At 38.8% G+C, this 25,139-nt stretch overlaps 2 pseudogenes; both read left to right on the top strand.

Moving 5' to 3' along the window:
• Positions 1-10,149: 10,149 nt before the first annotated feature.
• On the top strand, positions 10,150-12,344 carry LOC138189470 (SURP and G-patch domain-containing protein 1-like; annotated as a pseudogene).
• A 1,713-nt stretch (positions 12,345-14,057) lies between these two features.
• Positions 14,058-23,037, top strand: LOC138189469 (uncharacterized; annotated as a pseudogene).
• Positions 23,038-25,139: the final 2,102 nt, after the last annotated feature.

The raw sequence follows: 25,139 nt of genomic DNA, 5'->3' as shown, positions 1-25,139 counted from the left end.
CGGGGGTCGCCCAGCACGTGCGTGGCGAGTCCATAGTGGACCTCACATGGGCAAACCCCGCCGCATCCAGCCGCATCCCGCCGCGTTTCCGGTTGGGAGGACTCCCAGGAGGAGACCCTCTCGGACCACCTCTACATCTTGATGTAGGTGGCGGTCGGCGGCGCGATGGGCGATCGTTCGTCAGGTGCGCGCGGGCCCATCGGCCCACCGGAAGGGAGAAGGAAATTCCCGCGGTCGGCGGTGACACGCCGCGACGAGGACTTCATGGTGGCGGCCACTATAGTCGTGGCTTGGTTGGAAGAATCCCCGACCGACGAGTACGCGGAAGCGGGAGCGACCCGGCTGAGGCGCGACATGCACGCGATCTGTGATTTGTGCATGCCACGGTCTGGAGCGCCGCGCCACGCCGGCGCAGTGTACTGGTGGTTCGAGGATATCGCTCGTCTCCGCGAGGCGTGCATCCATGCTCGGCGCCAGTACACCAGATCCCGCCGTAGACGGCGTTGGACGAAGACACGGTGGCTTGTCCGCACGAGGCCTACCGCGAAGCGCGGAGGCCCCTGCAACGAGCCATCAAGGAGGCGAAGAGGCGGACCTTGGACGAGCTTCTGGCCAGCCTCGACTCTAATCCCTGGAGGCGCCCTTACAAGACGGTATTGAACATACTCCGTCCATGGGCGCCTCCCTTAATGGAGAGCATGGAACCTCGGTTCCTGGAGGAGGTCGTCGGCACCCTGTTTCCGGGAGCAGCGAGGGAGGAATTTGGCAGCTTTACCGAAGAGGAGGAGCCGGAGCCTCGACCGCTGAAAGAAGAACCACGGGTCACTGCGGTAAGTTGGAGCCCGGTATCTAGGGTCACCGAGGAAGAACTGGCCGGGGCCGCCGTGAAAATCGGAGCGCGGAAAGCTCTGGTTCCCGATGGAGTCCCGGCCCGCCTCTGGAAGCACGACGCCGGGGTCTTGGCCCCGAGACTAATGCGTCTGTTCGACGGATGATTGTCTCGAGGTGAATTCCCCACTTCGTGGAAGGAGGGGCGGATGGTCCTGCTGCCGAAGCCAGGGCGCTCTCCGGACTCGCCTTCCGCCTTCCGGCCGGTGTGCCTTGCGGATGAGGCGGGCAAGAAGCTGGAGAGAGGATGATTGCCCGTCTGGAGTCGCATTTGTCCCGGAGCGTGCCCGGACTGCACGATGACCAGTTCGGTTTCCGGAGGGGGCGGTCTACGACCGACGCTGTCGCCCGTGTCCGCTGCCTTGTCGAGGGAGCCGTGCAGCGTGGTTACGTGGCGTTGGCAGTGTCGCTGGACCTGGTCAACGCCTTCAACAGCATCCTCTGGGACAGGATATGCCGGGCTCTCGAATTTCATCGGATACCCGCGTACCTGCGTCATGTGGTCCGGGTCCGGGTCCGGAGTATTGTCTGCAGCGTCCCGGGCGGAGGGTTGACCGGGAGGGCTGTACACCGCGGGGTCCCGCAAGGTTCGGTGTTGGGCCCGTTGCTGTGGAACATCGCGTACGACGCGGTGCTTCGGACGCCGATGCCTCCGAACTCGGCACTGGCGTGCTATGCCGACAACACGTTGATGCTGGTCTGGGGCACAGCATGGGGTAGAGCTGTCCGCCTGGCGGAGCTTTCGGTGGCCTGCGTGGTCGCCGAAATCAAGGGATTGGGACTGAGGGTGTCCCCTGAGAAGTCCGAGGCAATGTGGTTTTGTCGCAAGGCCGATCACGGGACGCCTCCAGCGGGTTATCTCCTGAGGTTGGAGCGGGCTGAGATCAGGGTCGGAACCAGCATGAAGTATCAGGGCCTGACCCTAGACAGCCACTGGACCGTCGGCGCTAACTCGAGCGCCTGACGCCGTCTGTTGAGGCGACGGCGAACGCCTCAGGACGTCTGCTGCCTCGGCTGGGCGGACCCGACGTCGGAGTGCGCCGGCTGTACGCCGGCAAGGTGCGATCGAGGCTCCTCTACGAAGCTCCGATCTGGGCGGAGGACCTGATGACCAACCGTCGCAGTCTCCTAGTGGTCAGGAGGCTGCACAGGACGGCGGCCATCAGGGTAGTAACAGGCTTCCGCACCATTTCGGCGGCGGCAGCGGCGGTGCCCGCCGGATTTCCCCCGTTCGAACTGCAGGCCCTGAGGTGTCGTGAGATTTATCTCCCAACTCGGGGTCTGTCAGGTGGGGCGGGCTCGGTGGGCGCCGACGTCAGGATTAGGCGACAGATGGCAAGACAGATGGCGCGCCAGCATCGTCACGAGAGTGGGTGCGCAGGGTGTTAAGCGTCCTCGGGGCCGTCTTTCCAAACTGGGACGTTTGGTTGGACGGCGGCGGGCCTCCCCTGACCTACAGAGTGTCGCAGGTGCTCACCGGACACGGTTGCTGCGGTGACTATCTGCACCAAGTAGGGGAGATAGCGACCGCGCGCTGCCAACATTGCGATGCGAGCGTGGATTCGGTGCAGCACACGCTGGAATACTGCCCGGCGTGGGTGCGGCCGCGCCACGACCTCATCGTGGAAATCGGTTGTGATCTATCGCCGCCGACGATCCTCGAGGCATTGTCCGTAAGCCAGAGAAGGAGGAGGGCCGTGACCTCCTTCTTTGAGCAAGTCATGCTTCGAAAAGAGGCAGCGGGGAGGGTGAGGGTGCGGTACTCTCACCCTGAGAGGATTGAACGGCGAGGGCGCGGCATAGGCCATGGACACGATTCGGTGAGACGCACTAGGTCCGCCGCGTCCCTCGGTGGGGTGCAAGCTTAGGCGCTGGCAGCTCAGCGCCCTGGGGCCGCAAAGAAGCCCGGTAGGGGAACCGGACTGCCTGGCACGGCGGCTCCGGTGACGGGGCGCGGTGTGCCGTGGCCGCACATCACTCCATTAGGGGACGTATTGAGCGCGGGAGGGGGGCACGGTGTATCGCTTTCACCGGTTCCCGGCCCCCTCTCGATCGCAGCCGGGACGGTTATCGTGGAGGTTTTAGTCGGTTGGAGTCTGGCACTACCACACCGCTTTTCCCCAGAAGCGACCTGGTGTCCGTGCGGATTTCCTCCACGTTAATAAAAAAAGAAAAAAAATAAAAAGTTAGTTTCAATATTGTTATATTGTGTGTTCTATTTCTTTTATGTTCATTTAGATTATTAGTAGTTTGGTTCGAAATATGTATGCATGTATGTTTCGTAATGTAGTTTTCATATATAGTTCTTTAAATTTACTGAAATGTTGGCTAGTCTTAATTATGTATTTTATTTTATGTTTACTAGATTACTAATTCTTTGATTTAATAGTGTAGAACACACACAGACATATATATATTTCTGACAGTGTGGTTTTCATATAAAATTCTTTAATAATGTAGTATTGTATATTTTAGGTTATGTATTCGTTAGAATGTTAATTATTTGATTTCATATATACATAAATGATTTTGTAATGTGATAATTTTGGATTTGTTACATAGCATTGACAGTTTTATTTCTAATGTTTACTAGGTTATTATTTGTTTAATGTGATTTACATATATGTTTATACTTGACGGTAGAATTTCTGTATGTAAATCTTCAAGTTTGTTATGGTGTTAATTGTTCTTAATCGTTTGATTTGTTAACAGGTTTGCTTAGTCGTTAATATTTTATCTATTTTATTCCTTGTATTTGTTAATTAAAAATATGTATTCCTGTTGTATCAATTATTTCCTTTCTGTAGTCATTCTTATTTTTGAATCATCGGGGCAGTTTACGGCTTGTACTGTTTATTAATTAGTTTCTTCAATCATTTTACATATTTTATACTTGTAGATTAATCAAAATGTGTCCTCCTATTGTTCCGTTTATTCTCCCTTACTATTACGTAGTATGTGATTGTTCTTATTTCTTGATTTATTTGTTCGGTTCGCGACTCGTTCAATTCAGTAGTTAGTTTTATTCAATGATTTTTAATTCTTCCTTTTTTTTATTTTCTTATTTTGTATTTTACATATTCCATCTTCGTTAGTTGATTGCCGTATATCTTCCTCTTGTTGCTTTTCCTTTATTTTGCTAATTTGTCGTATATAATCCTTCTTATTCTTGATTTATTTGATCGGCTCACGTCTAGTGTAGTTTATTAATCGATATTATTTATTTTATTTTATACTAATTGTTATTGGTTAGGTTTTCGAATCGTACTGTGACATTTCCATCAGTTTACTAATCGATTTTATTTATTTTATTTTATCTTAAGTGTTATTGGTTAAGTTTTCGAATCAAGGTTTATTCTTCGCCGAGTTGTCGAATCATAGGTTATTCTTGCTTAATTGTTAGGTTGTGTAGTAATTTATTAATTAGTTTGTTCAAATCGCGAGTCGGTTATTGGTAGGCTTATTGAATGTTATATACATATTGTAATTTCGACCAATCGCGAAGAGACGCAATCGTGAGGAGAGGCGTCAACGGGAGTCGTAAATTCCCGTTACGATTATAATAATCGACAGCACGAGTAGATCGGTCCCCTGATTTCCGTTAAGATAATAGGGGTGAGAATAGGGGTTTTATTTCCAACACTTAAGTTCCACTGTTGAGTAGATACAATTCCGAGATGACACATTGGCGCACGAAGATAATATAGATGTACAATAGAACAAGGCTGTTATAGTTGAATTTAGTATGTTAATTTACATAGCGTTAGATTTAGATGTTAGACTTCGACGTTGAAAGTTGACCCTTCTAACGGTGTAGAAGCAGTAGTTGACTTTTCTAACGGTGTAGAAGAAGTAGTTGATTTTCCCAGCGGTGTAGGACAAGTGGTTGACTTTCCCTGCGGTGTAGGACAAGTCGTTGACTTTCCCTGCGGTGTAGGACAAGTAAAGTTGGGTGACGATGCTGTGTAGGAGGAAAGCTAGCGATGGGTGTGTCTAGGGCGCGAGACCATCGGATTTGATCATGACATTTTGGACAGGAAAGTGAGGGCAGTATACATTGCTTCTGATTGGCCAAACGAAGATTGGTGGATTAGGAAGATCTTAGCCGCCCTCGATAGAAAGTTGCTAGTAGGAAGCACCGTACGTGAGAAAAACTAGCTTTCCCTTGTCAAGCCGTAGTAGACAATAGTCGTTAAAAAGTAATAAAAAAAAGATATTTGTTCGGTCTGAAGGACCTTAGCTAGCAAATTACTCGGATTTATGACGGGTCCTTAAGACTATTGAGGGTACGCAGTAAGGATGAGCGGATATCTGGTGTCCGTCTGCCCGCGGTGAATGGCCTGAATACTCCGCATTCGCTGCCAAATACAGCGCGCATCAGCCAGTTAGCGCTATTTCAACTTACGTCCCTCCCATATTCATTGTAATTGCAATTTTGCAGATTCTGTCTTAAATACTCAATTGAACGTTTCATTGGAGATATGTCGGCAATTCGATGCGCGTTTTACATTATATGCATTATGTGCTGTTTACATTATATCAACTCGAGTCGAGGTTAAATCCAATGTTATTGCAGTATGCATATTCAGCATTCAATATTCAATTAAACGCATCTCCGCTGCTATTGGTGGTATGTCGACAATTTCATGCGCGATATACTCCTCATTCGCTGCAAAATACCACGCCTTTCAACCGGTTTGCGCTGTGTCAACTCTGTTCTCTGTCAAATCAAGCGTAATTGCTGATTAGCATATTCTGTATTTAGTGTTCAGTTAAACGTATGTCCGTTTCCATTGGAGATATGTCCACAATTCGATGCGCGTTATAATCCACATTTGCGGCGAAATACAGCGCACTTGCACCTGTATACATTTTGTCAACTCGGGTCGAGGTCAAATCCAATGTTAATGCAGTACTGCATATCCAGGTTTCAATATTCAATTAAACGTACCTCCGCGGCCATTTGTGGTATGTCAAAAATTGGATGCGCGATATACTCCTAACTCGCTGCCAAATACAGCGCACACCAACCGGTTTGCGCAATGTCAGCTCTGTGTCCTGTAAAAAACCATTGTATTTGCAGTTTGGCATATTTTGGCTTAAGTATCCAATTGAACGCCTCTCAGCTGCTATTGGTGATATGTCGACAATTTGATGCGCGTTATACTCCACATTTGGTGCCAAATACAGCGCCCTTGAGCTAGTTTGCGCTATGTCAAATCTGTGCTCTGTCAAATCCAGCGCAATTGCAATTTTGCTGATTCTGCCTTAAATATTGAATTGAACGCTTCCCCGTTTCCATAGGAGATATGTGGACAATTCGGTGAGCGGTCTACTCCAAATTTGCTGCCAAATACAGCGCACATCAACCGGTTTGTGCAATGTCAACTCTGTGTGCTCTGAAATCCATAGTGATTACAGTGTAGCATATTTAGCAGTAAGCATTCATTTGAACGTATCTCCGTTTATATTGGAGATATGTCGACAATTCTATGCGCGTTCTACTCCATATTTGCTGCTAAATACAGCTCGTATCACACGGTTTTTACTATGTCAACCCAGGTTCCTGCGAAATCGTTTGCAATTGCAGTTTTGCATATTTAGGCTTAAGTATTCCAACTAAACGTATCTCCGCTGTTCTTGGTGGTATGTCGACGAACCAATGCGCGTTATACTCCTCATTTGCTGCCAAATACAGCGCGCATCAGCAGGTTTTTGCTATGTCAATTCTGGTCTATCGCCAACTCACTGTCATTGCAGTTCTGCATATTAAGGATTAAGTATTCAATTCAACGTATCTCCGCTGCTATTGGTGGTATGTGGACAATTCGATGAGAGTTGTACTCCTCATTTACTGCCAAATGTAGCGCACGTGCTCCTGTTTACGCTATGTCAACTCTGTTCGATGTCAAATAACAGTGATATTACAGTTCGGCGTATTCAGGCTTGAATATTCATTTGAATGTATCTCGGTTTAATTGCTGATATATCGACAATTTGATGAGCGTATTACTACACATTTCCTGCCATATACAGCGCGCATCAGTCGGTTTTTGCTATATCAACCCCGGTCACTGCCAAATCCTTTGTATTTTCAGTTTTCCACATTTAGGCTTTAGTATTCAATTAAGCGTATCTCCGCTGCTATTGGTGGTATGTCGACAATTCGATGCGGATTATAATCCACATTTGCTGCCAAATACAGCGGTCCTGCTCCTGTTTACATTATGTCAACTCGGGTCGAGGTCAAATCCAATGTTATTGCAGTACTGCATATGCAGGCTTCAAAATCCATTTGGACGTATTTCCGATACTATTACTGATATGTCTATAATTCGATGCGCGTTATAATCCACAATTTCTACTAAATACAGCACACATCATCTGGTTTACGCTATATCGACTCTATTCCCTGTCAAATTTAGCGTAGTTACTGCTTTACAGATTCTGTCTTAAATATTCAAATCAACATATCTCCGCTTCTATTTCAGATATGTCGACAATTCGATGTGTGTTATGCTGCATATTTGCTGCCAAATACTGCGTACATCGGCCGGTTTACGCTATATCAACTCCGGTCCCGTCCAAATCCAATGTATATGCAGTTGATCATATTTTGGCTGAAATATTCAATTCACCGCAATTAGAGGTATGTCGGCAATCCGAAGCGCATTATACTCTTCATGCTCTTGAACGCCTTCAGGTATTTCGTCTGTCAGCTATTTGTACTTTCTAAATAGCCCATAGATACGTTAATAATTTCTTATAAGTGTCTACAAGACAGATCAATTATTGTATTCAGAAAGGTGTTGTTCCATTTGGAGGAATGCGGTTGATCTTTTTTCGTTGCTGAACAATTTCTGCGACACACCCGTCAAGATAGGTTTTCGCGTGTTTAGGACAGATGTCGTACTTTTAGTCGAAAGTGATTCCACGCTGTGTCAGTGGAAGCTAAATCGATTAAATTGCCGCTCTTAACGTTCAAAATACAGGAAGGATTTGTTAATATGGATAACGTGGCTGAAACATCTCAAGGCAAATTTTTTAATTGTTAATGAAAAGCTTCGTAATTCAAGCACATTTGTATATACCATTTACTCGCCTTCTCTTATTTCATGTTCGTGTTAACCTCAAGATATAGAATCAGTATAAAAGAAAGAGTAACACTTATCTTGGAGCTGAGTGGAGTAAAGAAAGGTTAATCGAAGGATTGTGACGAATAAAAGCTGAATAAAGCGGCAAACCTGATGCGGTGCGATATTGGAATTCCAATATTATGTATTAGAATTCTAGGACGGTGACATCGAACTAACAATACTGCGAAAATTCGATTATAACCTGGGAGCAAGCGTGCATAATCATTTTCTCTGTCTATGATTGTATTACATCTGTTAATAATAATATAATATGCAATTTCTTGTTCATCTCTTTATCTCGTCAGATCTCGTAGGGGAAGAAAATGAAAATAGTCTACGCGTTGTAGACCCATTCTTAAACTATAGCAACGTAACTATCTCCCGTTCAAAATCTGGCCAAAATCTCCGAAGATTGGCTCTTGGCGGAGCAACGTCGCGACCCCCAAATCACCGAAATCGTTGATAAGTTGCGGAACGACGAGCTTGCGGACGACGTCGCGAATACGTACGAATTACGATCCGGCACCCTGTACCGTAAGATACAAAGGAGAGGCAGAACTCTCTGCTTGCCCATTGTCCCAAGAGGCTTTAGGTGGTCCGTGATCAACCATGTGCACCAGTCAATTATGCACTTAGGATGGGATAAAACGCTCGAGAAACTGCACGAGTATTATTGGTTCGAGGGAATGGCGAAATACGTTCGCAAATTCGTTGAGAACTGTCATGCTTGTCGAGTTTCGAAGGCTAGTTCAGGTAAAATACAAGCTGAATTACATCCTATACCTAAGACCAGCATACCCTGGCATACAGTTCACGTGGACATAACGGACAAACTAAGCGGTAAAAGTGATTCGAAAGAATATGTCATTGTTTTGGTCGACGTCTTCATTAAATTCGTATATCTGCATCATACTCGTAAAATAGATTCCCTTAGTATCGTTAAAACACTTAAGTATACTATATTTTTATTCGGGAGTCCTCGCTGGATAATAGCGGACGTCGTCGTCCATCTGTGATGATGTCCGCTCCACCACCAGTTCACAATGTTGCCTCGAATATGAATTCAATTCCAGCGCCCAATTTTAATATTCCACCTCCGAATGTACCACCCCCTTCCTTAATTCCAAACGCCAGACCGCCGCTTTCTTTAATGTCGACCAGTTACCCTCTTCCTAATCAAGTCGCTCAGGTACCTATGGGACCACCTAATGTACAAGTGCCACCACCAGTGAGGCCATTGACTGATCTACAAGCCTCTGAACAGCTAGGTACGATATGTCGATTATTTTCATTTATTTCTTCGTTTCGGCGTATCGCCGCATGTTTATATTTACGAAGAACAAGTTATTTCTTGTAAAATGGATTACTTGTTCGCGCAGTCCAGAATATGTAAGTGTGCGTGCGTATGCGTATGCGCGCGCGCGATACGCCGAATACAAGACGCGTGGGCGAATACGAAACTTGCAAAAAGCAAATTCGTGCTGATCATTCGTGTAGACGAATACGTGTTCTACACTACAGAAACAAAAACAAAATCCAGAGCTTTTAGCGTTGTTACGCATGTCTGACAAAGGCTTCTAAGTGTGTCCCCTAGAGGCTGAGCAGCTGGCACGCATCGTCACTGACTGTGGGGATGAAATCAAATAAGAAGCACGAGAGAAGAATGCCCAAGATCCTAAATTATGGTAACTACTGTCCTCTCTGGTCCCCCATCTATAGTGTCTTTATACGTGTAGCGTTTGCACATATCACATTTTCTTTATTTCACCTTACGTATCGTTCGTTCGTCTTTTTTGTACAACATTGCTCTATTTCAAGCACTAGATACAGCATCTAGGTGTAATGTATTACAATGCTTGCTTTGTCTGTATCACTTCTCCGTTCTCTACTTCCTTTTTAATCAAATAGCGAAATCTTACCGATAATATTTGATAATAACGATACGTGAAATTGTAATTAAAATTTGACCAATAAGTTTTCTAATCATACATATATCGTGCGTCCAAAACGTGAATGTCTATCTTCATTTCTTATTTACAATTATTTATAATTACTATTTTATCCTCTGTAAAACAACATACGTTAGAGTATGTTCCCCTAATTAGTTTATAAAATATTCCTTTTATAAAACAAAGACAATACCTAAATTCTTCAATGTAATTGACGAATCAAAGGCGTGACATATTGGACGAACATACGAATATACGAGCTGTTTTCTTATAAAACACCTGTTATCTTCTATTCTTTCTTCTTATTCTTTTTTTTCTTTTATTTTTTCCCTCTTTATTGTGTCTCTTTTAATCTAAAGGAATTTAATTTAGGAGACTATGTTACTCGTCAGAAGTTTTAAGTTTTGTTTTAATCAAGGATTCTGCACCAAAAGCAAAGTGCAGCCTATATGCAGTACAGGGGATTGGCAAAATTTCGCACCGAAAAATCCGTTAAGGAAAATAAAAACACCGGCGCGGAACTCTATTGTCCGGAAGAAGCTCTCAGCGATAATGACGATAGCGATCAAGGTCCTACCTCTAACAAGCATGTTTCACCACAAGGTATATATAATGTATATTTATTTTTGCATCGTGTCATCATCTACCATTATTGATTATAATTATTTGTACATTAAACAGAAAAGAAACGAGAGAGAGAGCGATAACAATTCTACAAATCGATCAAAGGAAGACAACAAGGAAGAACGTAAACGAAAAAGACGTAGCCGATGGGGTGATCCAGATAATAAGGTGCCTGTAGCAGAAATGAACACGTAATTAACCAGCCATAATGAACAGCAAAGTAGTAGTGGCTTTTCACAGCCAAGTATCGCGATTCCTGGACAAATTGGACAACCGGCTGTTATAATTCCATCACCAAAAGTGCAACGTACGGAAACAAAGAACCCTATGTTAACTAAAATATCAAGGAACGATCCAGCCTTGATACAATATGCACGACAAACTTTGGGGACGTTAGATCTCACTGAAGAGCAAAGGAAAAAAGCCGAAGATCATTACAAGGTGACAAGATTGTTTATTTTAAAATTGTTTTATTTCAAGCGTTCATTTAAGATTTAAGATTAAGATCGAGCTTAGTACTTTGTTAATTCAACTATGTGTAATTTCTGCCAACTCACTCACCGTTTATTCTAACCTTCATTCAGATAAATCTTCTCTACCAAAACTTATTAAGAAAAAGAGAAGAAGTAAGACGTTTAGAAGCACAGGGTAAGCACAAATACGAATACGACAGTGACGAAGAGACGGAAGGTGGTACTTGGGAACACAAACTCAAATCTGCCGAAATGGAGGCTACTCAAATGTGGGCTGAAGAATTGACGGCCCAAGCAGAAGGAAAGCATCATATTGGTGATATCTTGCCACCGGATGAACTTAAAAAATTTATGGAACAATATAACGCAGTTAATCAAGGGAAGGAACCTGACCTTAGCGATTACAAGGAGTACAAACTAAAAGAAGATAACATCGGTACGCAGCCTGCCTTTCTTTGCGCGTCCATGTATTTACATATATTAAAATATATATGTATCTTTTTGTCAGTAAGTTATGTTTGACAACCAAATTAACGAAGTTTGCAATTCTTTAGGATTTCACATGCTACAAAAACTTGGTTGGAGCGAAGGACAAGGATTAGGTAGCGAAGGCAATGGTCGCATCGAACCTATTAATAAGTAAGTAGTTTCTGACTGATTGTACTTATTATATTCGCGTTAATTTCACATATAAACATATAATACATGTGAATTATTTTTATGATAGAAGTTTACCGTATTATTGAATTTCCTTAGCATTTTATTTGATCTATCTGTGACCATTTCCTACTTCATTTATTAATACCAATATCTTCGATGTTGTACCGACATTTCTCATTTTTCTATAGAGCAACCAATAGATTCGACAGTGCTGGTTTAGGTTCCGAAAGACCGGATGGTGTATCCAGGGACGACGATGAATTCGATGCCTACAGAAAGAGAATGATGCTTGCCTACAGATTTAGGCCTAATCCTTTGGTAATTTTGTCAAATATCTAAAAAATTTCGCAATACCAAAGTTATGTTTCATATACTTAACCACTAATCAAATGTTTATTTTTCTTCCTTTTATTTTTAGAACAATCCTCGAAGACCTTATTATTGAGAAGAAGGTGACATTAGTAGATCGTATTCGAGGTATTATATATCGTGATGTTCCATTTAGTTGGGAGATAAATTGTCATTATTTTGTATATTTGACATACTATACTGAACGTACAGATTACAGTTACAGTTATAGTGACATAATAAATGAAATCCCAATCTTGTTTCTATTTCTATAGATGTTTACTCTGTTTTTCTTATTGTATGTATGTACGATTATGAATGCTCATTAGAATTATTAAATGAAATATGAACTGTGAATGTTTTGTTACATATATTATTTGTACGTAGGTTTCATATTTGATGCACCGTGCGATATGTATTAGATTGTAATAGCATCGATTAAGTACAGAGTAGACGTAACATAATTATATGGGACTTCGTGTCTCACAAATTCCAACTGAATACCAACTTCAAAAAAATTAGAGTATTTCCTATTACATTGGACAAGCGTGCTTAAGCGCTTCTACATTGATCGATCTGATTGATACATTGCCCTAACATAGGGAATATATCACGCCTCACAGGTCACATGGTCTCCCAAACATGGGACACGTAAAAACAGCGACAGGTATCAGCTCTATCCTGTATTCAGTCCGTGACAAAGCATTCCGGTTAATTTGTGTCGATAAGTGAAACAATTTTACCGATCTACATACATACATATATGACGATACCTATGTATACTTGAATTTATAATGTACTCTTCCCTTTCCCCTCTGCTTTCTTCCTCTCTTCATTTTTATACTACGATCTACCTCATTGCCAGTCTGTCGGTTTACTAATTTTCTTGTACATCTTCTTTCCGATCGTATCTTGTTACTTTTTCCTTTATCGCATTTACCGAATTACTGTATTGCATTCTTTTTTTCGATTTTGATTAGATTCGTTATTTAATCTTTTCCATTTCTTCATTCTCGTCGTTGTCGTTGGAATTTTAATGCATATTTCACATCGATGCGCCCTGATAATCATGGAATGCACATTTCACAGTAATACCGAGTATGCCTGTTCTCGTTTCTTGATCAACAATTGTATCGACGTCTCGATCAAGGTGAAAAGTCTGACACGTTCTCTTAGAATGTAAGATCATGACATTCTCGAAATATTTCACACAAGTTCTCTTAGATTCGGAAAATAATGTTTTGATTTGTTTGTAATTTCACACGAAGAGTATAGATACGAGATAGAAGCTCAGCTATAAATAACTGACGACATTTATCTTATTTAAAAGCAATTTTCACCTTTGAATTAGCTCACCTTAATAATAGTTATTTCCTTAATCTTCATTTTACGTTTAAGTTATGTAATTTTAATCCTCGTTCCAACTGCGCTCTGACACATTTTAATTAAAAGATAAATAATGATTTATAAAAAGATGATTTATAATCATTACGAAGAAAATGAAAGTTATCAATACGTTAGATGCAAATATATTAAATATTAGATAGATATCGATGCGATATAGATATGTATTTACAAATTAATATATCATACGCAGGTAATGTTCGGTTTATTCCTGTTTATTTTTCAATCAACTGTAATCGATATTGTCAGAAAGTCAAAAGTAGGAGTAAAATGGCTGTTGGAACTGTTGAAAGTTTGGAAGCATGAAGAACGGCAGCAGTAAGAATTAAAATAGTATTTATGGTGTATGTAGTAGTAGCATAGAATGACGGAATATCTCGTACTATAGATGCACTCAAATAAGCGAAGGGGCAAGACAAGGATGGGGACTGACAGTCGTATTCGCGTATGGTCACATACATGTATGTCTTCGTTTTATAAGTGACGTCATCTTGTTCCTGCGATAGGAACTTCTCCTGGTGACGCTGGCAACGACATCAGTCAAGAAGGGGTAGAGTGGTAGGTAGGGTGAGAAAGAGAAGGGCAACGCAAAGGAAGGGGAAGAAGAAGTTGCAACGAAACGGAACAGTACGAATTCAAACGGATCGAACCGTTTCAGATCGGATCATAGCCTTACAGAGGGAAAGGACGGAAAAAGACCACAGAATGGTCGGTAGATCAGTGGGGAGAGGTACAAGCACTCTTTCAAAGCGGACACGTATGTACGTGAAAGTAACTCTTACTATTTAGCGGCGATCGGGAACTTGTTGGTGCTTTATGGTGTCGGCAGTCTGGTTGTTTGTATCGAATTTAAAATACGGTGCGCATAATTGCGTATTACTGTTGTATATTTTGCTCGTTATTTCAGGAGACGTACGAACAATAAAGTGAAAAACATTAGAATAAGGAAGGGTGATGCACAATCGTATATGACATAGAGTTTATCTATGTTTCAATTTATATCGAACTTATATATCTAGGAAGAAGAGAAGAACGGATAGATCATCGAACTTGGAAGAAAACGGAACAGGTGTCATACACAACATTCATTGCGAAGTGCGCGTAATCATCGAGATTCAAAAGAATTAAATAATGGTTCTGATTTTGTCTGTGGAACAGTTGCGCACATATAAATACAACAAATTGATACGGTCTTTTGTCTTTCTTTTTTAAGTCGTTTCTAAGAGACTATACTAATTACTCATTTACCGTGTGTGTGTGTGTGTGTCTTCATCAAGGGAATGTCAATGTTCGTAATGACAACGGTCGTATATATTTCGATCAAGGCGAACGAATATTAAAAGTAGAGCGAAACCAACAGAACAAGTAATGATTTTGCTACAAAGAGAAAAATGAGAAAAATATAGGATTCGCTTAAGTTCATCATCTCATCTTATCCTTGATGCGTATACGGTGATCAAAGTGTTATATCGAAGAGGATCGGGATAAACTCCGCTGTGATCACCTTGAACATTCGTTATGATAACGAATTGTTATGAAACAATTTAAAATTGGTAATGGCGAAAGAAAGATCTTTTCCTGTTTGTTGCAACTTGTAATAGTCGTGTTTTCTTTGCCGAGTGTTTCGTGATTTGTGCTTCGATCAAATTGGTTTTGTTCCAGTCGAAAAGAACATTTACATTCTCGCGTATATATCTTCACTTAGAAACATTATCGTTGGTGAATTTACTTATTGCTTTGTACATATATATAAGCGTTGAGAATGAATGGATGTTCGGCTTAAAAAGAAGAAGAAGAAGAACTTGCATGCGAACAACTAACCGAACATTAAGTGATCTTCGTCGGGAGTGCCGTGGGTACGTGAATTTTTAAAATCGCGTATTTTTCTTCGTTCCGTTCTTTATTTCTGCCGTTCTCTCTTTCTTTTTCTTCTGTTCCTTCTTCTTCTTCAATCTTACGGAAGTTATCAGTTGTGGAATGTCGTCCGTTGTAAGCGCTCGTTGTAATTCCGCTTCCACCTTTCAATAGTCGTTGTTAGTTTTTGTTCGTTGGTTTCGCTGCGGAGTACTTTTACACTAGAGTAATTTCGATAATATTCATGCCCATTTTCGTTATAAGCTGGTTAAAAATGTGGATCAAGTAAAACAATTATACAGTTATAGCTTAATAAATTAAATTAAAACATGCGTTCTATCATGTATGTTTATATTGTAACCTTTCTTTCTCTCTTTTTTTTTTGCAACGTCATGGACCTTATATGATACAATTGTATTTGAAAGAATAACGACATTTTCTGTTTTCTATGAATCGAAGGACCGATATCTATAATAATTACGCTTATGGTATCAATTATTCTTATTGAGACTTATTTAAGAGGAGCACTCGTGAAAGAACAAGGTCTTATTATTATTTAAGGTAACATTATTTAACGATGTCGGCATAATAATTGAAACAACAGAAATATCAGCGATTAAAATTACGCGATACGTTTGAGATGATAGAATTTTATAATAGACAACTTCATTTACATATAGATAAAGTATAAGATATTAATCTGACAATTTGATAATTAGAAGGAAAGTAAAGAGAACGATTTTTTTTGGCTTAGGAACACGAGACCTGTTTATTATTATAATTTGTATAATCATACGTACATACTATACTTGTAGATGAATCGGCAATAGCTGGAACGAAGTAGAAATTAATAGAATAAAATTACGTTTTAAATTTCATTCTTCAGTTAGAATCGTTCAAGTATATGTGAAGAAATCAGTCAGAAGTAAATCTCGTCAGCACCAAATACATACTTGTATAAATATTTGTTTCTCATTCAGCCAATCGTAACTACGACAGTAGACATAGTCGATCATCGATCGCATTTAAGCAATACCAACCTCAGCTGCCTATACAGTTGATCGAATTGTGAACCATTTTTCAAACAATCAGTCGACGATACGTCGAGCATGTCGCACTGCAGCAGCAGTATCGTCGTGTTTGTAAAGATCTCTCGATTAAAAATTTTACATAAAGTTTATCTAACAACTGGGTTTGATGGATGTGACCTTTGAGGATACTTTGTTTTATCGCTCCTCGATGAATCTGGCATTAATGATTGTAATATCGTAATTCTAAAGAATTAAAAGAGATATCTCAACTTTTTATATTGTAAAAATAAAATAACTTTGCCCGAAAGAAGCTGATAAGTATCATAAAGTATTTTTATTATCGGAAAGGGTAAAGTAAACATAAGTTAACTTCACAAACTTTTCTATTATATATTCTATTATATATTCTATTATTCATTCTATTATATATTCTTATGATCATGAAAGGTTTCGTCTCATCATATCAAATCAATTAAATAGGATTTAAAAAGTATTCCTTACTAATAATTCTTATTAATCACTTGTCATTAATTTTTTTAATTCATTTTTACGTAGGAATAATCTCATTATAGCACGTAGGACTATCAAACTTGCAACGAGCGGGCGTTTCAATTACAAGGCTACAGGGTCTCGGCCGATTGCTCTTATGTGCAATGTGTAATTTTAATAATAATTGTAGATGTTCATCAATTTGAAGAAAAAAAGGAACAAAATTTCGATTTATCCGTATTTTAAGCACAGGTGTACAACGTCAACGTAAACTGTAATTTACATGAAAATATTTAGAAGATTTAGAATATTAGCGAAAAAGTAACAGATTCTAATATATTATTTAAACAATTCACTATTTCAGTCGCCAAGAATATGTTAGCGTTCATCCGGAGTATTCATCCACCAGTGAACTGGTGTAAATACTCTCCGTTTTTCGTTGTTCACTTTCACTGTGGAGGAATCATCTATCCAGCGATCCTGCAACGCGAAACAGTACAAGTTTGGCTTTATCTATGCGAGAGCCATAAACTCGCATACATACGTATAGGTAATATCATCTTGCCCGGTACACAAAGCTGCCAGCAACCTAACCGATACCAAGATAAAAGGTAGCAAAGGTATTTTTACGAATATGTACATATCTCGAAAGCTACAGCCGAGCAGGGCCCCAAACATACGTAGGAAAAAGTTGTTCAAAATCATGATCCTGACAATAATATATTTGAAAATCATTGAAACTGGTAAACGTAGATCTCCTCGTTCGAATAATTAATAATTAGGATATTTTCCTACTCTCCTTACAAGGTATATTTATCGTATCTGTATATTTAGTAAAAGCGAGTGAGCAAATATTTGCGAGTCATTTTCTTTCTGTATATATTTTACTATAATTCTACATTCTATAATCATTGCATGTTACATACTATATTTATATATAATTATTATTATAAATTACATTTTTATTCGACGAATAAAGCCAGAGTAAACCAGAGAATACACACACGAATACGAATACGAATACGAATATCGCGTGTGCGTTACGAAAAGAGAATAAATGATAAAATTTACGAAAATATGTTGTAATTCTTAATAATGTATATGTATGTTAATTATTTAAGTATGTTGATTATCGTTCAGTAGTCGTGTACATGTGGTAAAAGTAATGACAACAATGCCGTTATATTTTACATTTCATACAATTACATACAAATTCTACAAATTTAGGCATTACACTATAAAGTTTACAGATTTGTAAGATTCGAAAGGACCGTAATAACCATGGAGAGTACGACTGTTGACCTACCTATGGATTGCGTAAAATTACAGTTTACATCGTAACGAGAGAAAGGATACATCTGTGCAAGTTGTTTCAGATTCAGCTTTATCTTAGATCCGATACTATTTTATATAAGATAGAGCAACATTTTCCTCATTTATAGCAATGATGTATCGATTATCAATATCGTTTAATTTATTTAAAGAAGATGAATTAATTTTGTAGCTTTTTATAATAACTAATATTAATCAAATTTGATAATTTGTTCATATTTTGAAATTTCTATTAATTGTTGAGATAGTTAAGATGTAACGAATCAATGGATGAACATTCTTACTTTTGCATTACTCCAGTGAAATGAAAATTTCTTAATTGAAATTAAAACGAATTTCATTCTTTGATCGTAATACTTTTCGGTACTTTTTTTTCAGAGAGCAATACCTCTTTAACGTTTTCGAGGTTATAGTTTCGACTTTGGAATCAAAATTAAAGCGCATTGAAAATTTGGACAAAGCGGTGGAACACTTGATGAGAAGAGTGGAAGCTTTGGATTCACGCGTGAATGATAATATCGATAAAACCGATGCAGTTATTACAAAGCTACGAACATTAGATCTAAAACTTTTCAATTCTCATCAAATTGAATTTTCTTCAACTGAATCTGCATACTCGACAAAAAGGAGCGATGATAAAAACGACAGTGAAATCAGAAGCGGTACGTATGTATGTATGTACATAAAATGCTAATACGTAAAAACAGAAATTCGTTAACAGACGTATCTATAGAAGAAGAAAAGAAAAAAAAAAAAATATTGGACTGATCGACTCGGTTAGAACAAACATGGATCGCAACTACAAATTGTCGTTTGAATTGTATTACATTTACAGCCGGTTTTCTTTTATCTATATCGTTTACTTAACAATTGTATTTACGTGTAGTTTATAGGTACCTACCTATATATACCTATTGTATAGGTATATACCTACATATGTACACACGTATACAAGCCTGCTTTCCCTGTATTTCCCCCCTCCCCTTTTTTCGTTCTCTTTGTCTCTTTTCCATACTTTTATCTTTTTACTGATGCTTCTTCTTCTTTTCTTTCTACGGTTGCCATTCGCTGTTCAAGTTTATCGTATAAATTGGCATTTATTTGGCAAAACAGGTCCGAAATTACAAGCAATCCATCAGAAGCGAGAAAATACATCATCATCCGATTTCACTCTTGGTGAAAAATTATTGTCACTTGATCAAAAGGTATCGGATATAGATAATAAATTGATCGATTTGAAACATCAATTGGATAATAACTTGTTACAAAATGACGACATAAATGCCGAAGCCAGCCAAAAAAAGCCAGTCAATGTATGAGCGTAATCGAAATCACTAAAGCGATGAGTAATGAAGTAATAAATCACATTACGATCGGGATAGAAAATTTAAGGCAAGCGACAAACAATATGGACAGAAAGTTACAGTTTCACGTAAACTTGGTTTCCGATCGTTTGGGAACTATTTACAACATGATGAGTGACGTGCACGATGCGATATTAGTGAGAGGAAGTACGAACGGTCGACCGGCGTTCAACGTTACAACAACAACAACGACAACTACCGAGCCGCCACCACCAAGGCAGAGTAAAATCGATCGACTCGTCGAACAAATATATCCAATTGTTGACTGTATCGGAGAAAATGGATGAAGTCTGGAACGTCGTGGTAAGCTGAGAAGATGTGGCTAAATTGTTAATTTCACTGTTTACCTGCCGTGTTAATCACGTTGTATGACCGCATGCACAATTTTACATGTCCACTTGACGGCATTCCATATAGATAGGTATTATACTTTTTTCAACAGGTTGGCACGAAAAGTTCCGTGGACGATCTCTTGCCAAAATCCGATGAATTACTTACACAAACGCAAAGACAAGAAAGAGCGATCAGTGAAATTCATGCGGATTTAAGATCGAAAACGAATAAGATTATCGAAAATTTAGAAGGAGTGGAGAATAGACTTCGAAAGCAGGAGGACGATGTAGCTAGCCTTGCTCAGCGTCCAATACCTGCGGAATTGCTGCTAGATCCCACGATCGATCGCCTTGTCGAATACGACTCCAATAGGTTAGTTTTCCTTCTTTGATACTTTATTCGCTTGCTTTTATTATCATACACCATGTTACGAAATAATATAGAAACCAAAGGCATTTACGACGTTGTCAGTTCCATTCCATTTTTCGAGAAATAATCTTTTCTCTCTAATAATAACAGACAATGTACATACGTATTTCTATCTTTATCTGTTTGCTTTGTTCCGTTCGATGAAAAGAAATCTTTCGTTTCGTGTAATGTGAAAGAATCGTATTTCGAATTGATTGCATCTGTTGTTAGTAAATATTCCAATATATTATTATACATAGGTATATGATGCGTGAAAGAACGATGTAAAAGAATATTAGTAAATAAATAAATAAATAAATATGTAGAAAGTGTAGCGACAATATACTACGTTCAACTAACGAAACACCATTATTACATTGCTATGTAATTAATTATTATGTTTCATGTAGAACGAATTTCTTTCGATTCACAGATACGTTGAACTCTCTGATGACATTGCAGTTGAAACAACCGTTTCACCGGTCAATCCGACTACCATTGTTTCGTCTGTGTCGATGTCCATGTCTTCCTCGACCTCGTCGAACGCCGTATCGATCAATAATTTCATTAATTCAAGCAATATAGCTGGTTCCACTAATTTCTCCAACTCGACAGCCAATCCTTCAATAGGCCCCCCATTATCACCGAGTTCGCAGCGATCATCGTCTAAAAATCGTTATATTTCCATTGTTATATTTCCAAGTGTCAAAAACAAACCAAGTACAGCAAATTCCACCTTTACCACCGATGCATTCCTTAATTACAAAGATGTTAAGGTAATAAACAACAAAAACATTCTCAACCCGTACCAATTAACGTCACTGGTAATCGGCACCGTTCAAACGAATTAGAAACAGTTTTTATATAGTATTTTATATTTTTCTCATTTCTTCTTTGGTTTTTAACCGACCAAAGTGGAATAATCGATATACCGCATGACTTTTATGCAAACATACTTTTTTCTTTCTTCCTCTCTTTTCTATAGTTTAGTTACCTTGTAAGACCCTGTAAGCGAATAAGCGAACGAACGCGATGAAACGGAAGAAGATGAGAGAGTAAACGTAACAACAACGCTGCTGTATTTCTATGTGAAGAATGTGTAGACAAGGGGAGGCCCAATTACTACGGAAAAGGAGTGATTGTGTAGGGAGGGGGAAGGGTGAAGGGATTGGAGAGAGAAAGAAGGAATCTTAAACATATGCATTTTATCGTGCATACACAGTATAGTTAAATCACTTATAGAATACACGACATGCCTACGCATATGCCCACCTTCGTTCACGTACATATCGTATGTGCTATAACACAAAGAAATGTTCAGATTTGAAAAATTTATTACGTAATACATCGATTAACATTCTGAATGTTTCGTTTAAACGGTCATTTTAAAGTTGCTCGTAATTACTCGTCTCGTCAAACCGTAAATAACACACAAAGTCACTATAATGTACACATGTGCATCACGTACAACCATCAACTTTGAAACGTTCGAATATGGCTCGTAAAAAGTCCCTGTCGGTGAAATTTTTATTAATCCTTCCTTTATGGGAATTTTGAAAATCTATACCATATTTCTAGAAGAAATAAAAGGAAAGAAAGAGAAAAGTAGTTTTTACAATACGATTGTATAATTGAAACATTAAATATGTATAACAATATTGTAGAAAGAGAGAAAACTACTAATCTATGTACGTAATATGTAACAGAGTGAAAAATCTACGCAAGAAAAAGAAAGCGTTATTCCATATTATCAATGCTTACAAACACGATAATACATGTACATATTGTTTAACGTTACAGGACTATTCATGTGTTGATTTGTTAAATGCTGGCATGAGAGATAGCGGTGTCTATTATCTTCAAATTCGTGGAACAACCTATTGGTTTCTCAAGGTTTATTGCGAGCAGGATATCGCCGAAGGAGGTTGGACGGTAAAACAGAGATTCGTCCAAATACTATAATATGTATATACGCGTGTGCATCATGCATCGAGATAAAACTAGTGTGATAGAACGGGCTTTTTTTCCCAAAAAAGTATATTTCGCAATGTAGAATCAATGTAGGATCAATGTAGAATCGATAGCTTATACTCTTAGGTCGTTACAGAAAAAGAATAACTGTGCGTACAATAAACAGCCGCGTTCGTTGGTAAAAGATATTTAATCTTCCTACTTCTTTTATCTCATAATTCGAAAAAGAATTTCCACTTTTTCCTAGGTTATTTAAAGAAGAGACGATTTCGGCGAGCCAAGAGAAAATTTCTATCGTGATTGGGCTGATTATAAAAACGGTTTTGGTGATCCTGCTCGAGAGTTTTGGCTTGGCAACGAAAACATATACGTGTTAACTAACAACGAAGATTACATGCTTCGGGTGGAACTCGAAGATTTCGAAGGTAACAAAAGGTAAGAAATATCAAAATTACAATTGCAACTGATTTTGGATGCGAAGTTCGGACGTTTTAATGTCTGTGTAGAATAGATCGGAGAGGATTTCAAAGACGATTTTCTCTGTACATTTAAGATATAGAACGTTTCGGAACATCCGTATATCCGTGCGCATACAAAAATTATAGATCCATGTACTTTCGTTTAGGTACGCACAGTACTCCCACTTCAAAATCTATTCAGAAGGAGAATATTATAAATTGGAGATTGACGGTTACGACGGAAATGCCGGTGACTCATTAAACGATCCATGGTACGGTTCGAACAATAATCCGTTTCCCACGTACAACAGGTAACACGTTATTTCTTCATTTGTTAGAATGCATGAAATGACAATTTCGGTTATGTGAAAGCACAAAGCAAAAAGCATTGAAGGACGGATAATATCGGATAGATTAATCGTAATAAGAGTCAACTATTCGTTCGAGACGATATTTCATTTCACACAGGGACAACGATAGGTCATCGTTGAACTGCGCTTCCATGCTAAAAGGCGGATGGTGGTGGAAATCGTGCGGACGAGGATTAAACGGTCTTTATTTGAACGATCCTCAGGATTTAACCGCTCGACAAGGTATGATTGCTTACAAAATAATGTCGTCACGTACAACCAGCCATTCATGTTTCGTATTATCCGTTTAATGACAAAAGACAATTCTTCCTTTCTGTTATTTAATAAAAGGTATCGTATGGTTCCGTTGGAGAGGTTGGGATTATACTTTGAAACGTGCCACGATGATGATTAAACCAAAAGGACCAACAACAGCAATGATATAGACGATTATAACAATAACAATAACAATAACAATAACAATAACAATAACAATAACAATAACAATAACAATAACAATAACAATAACAATAACAATAACAATAACAATAACAATAACAATAACAATAACAATAACAATAACAATAACAATAACAATAACAATAACAATAACAATAACAATAACAATAACAATAACAATAACAATAACAATAACAATAACAATAACAATAACAATAACAATAACAATAACAATAACAATAACAATAACAATAACAATAACAATAACAATAACAATAACAATAACAATAACAATAACAATAACAATAACAATAACAATAACAATAACAATAACAATAACAATAACAATAACAATAACAATAACAATAACAATAACAATAACAATAACAATAACAATAACAATAACAATAACAATAACAATAACAATAACAATAACAATAACAATAACAATAACAATAACAATAACAATAACAATAACAATAACAATAACAATAACAATAACAATAACAATAACAATAACAATAACAATAACAATAACAATAACAATAACAATAACAATAACAATAACAATAACAATAACAATAACAATAACAATAACAATAACAATAACAATAACAATAACAATAACAATAACAATAACAATAACAATAACAATAACAATAACAATAACAATAACAATAACAATAACAATAACAATAACAATAACAATAACAATAACAATAACAATAACAATAACAATAACAATAACAATAACAATAACAATAACAATAACAATAACAATAACAATAACAATAACAATAACAATAACAATAACAATAACAATAACAATAACAATAACAATAACAATAACAATAACAATAACAATAACAATAACAATAACAATAACAATAACAATAATAACAATAATAATAATAATAATAACTGTTCTTCGTTCTTCCTCGCTGAGTCGGTGGGGCCTTCTTTGTACGCTGATGTTGGGATCAATTAATCGAATCTCTAACTGGCCTAGAAAGAATTTCTAAGAATAGAAATCAATCGGCTCTTATCATTACCACATACTTCGGTGTCTACTTTATCAAAATCAATCTCATTTTCGACGGTTTTATGGCAAGCATTGACTGTCTTCGTTTTGCGGATATCGAGGCCGTTGGGCGTAATGATTACATCGAATCTTACTATCTCGCGACCAATCATAATATCGTACTTTAAATGACTATCGTCAAGGACGTGAAAAGCTATCTCCAATGTAAAATCGTTAATACGTACGACGGACAAAATCTGGGACGTACTTTTAACGCAGGTATTCCCGATTCCTTGCATTACTATTACATCAGTCGTTCTCTTACCGGAAAATTTCGAGGCTACGGATTCTTTAATTAATGAGCACTCGACTCCGGAATCGAAGTGAAACGGAAACGACTCACCCAGATGACTCAAACTACCAACTGGCGGCTTCATCCCACAGAAGTCGACTCGGGGATTGTTCTTGGGGCTGGTTTGCTTCAAGTGTAAGGCGGAGGGCCATATCGCACCAGCTTGTCCGCAACAACAAGACAGAAAATCCAGGCAACAAGGCAAACAAATGGCTCACGCCGATTTCTTTTCGTG

The sequence above is a fragment of the Bombus flavifrons genome, unplaced genomic scaffold (genome assembly GCF_040668555.2).
Source record: "Bombus flavifrons isolate JBK064 unplaced genomic scaffold, iyBomFlav1_principal scaffold0062, whole genome shotgun sequence".
NCBI lineage: Eukaryota > Metazoa > Arthropoda > Insecta > Hymenoptera > Apidae > Bombus > Bombus flavifrons.
This window is presented reverse-complemented; position numbering and strand designations above follow the sequence as displayed.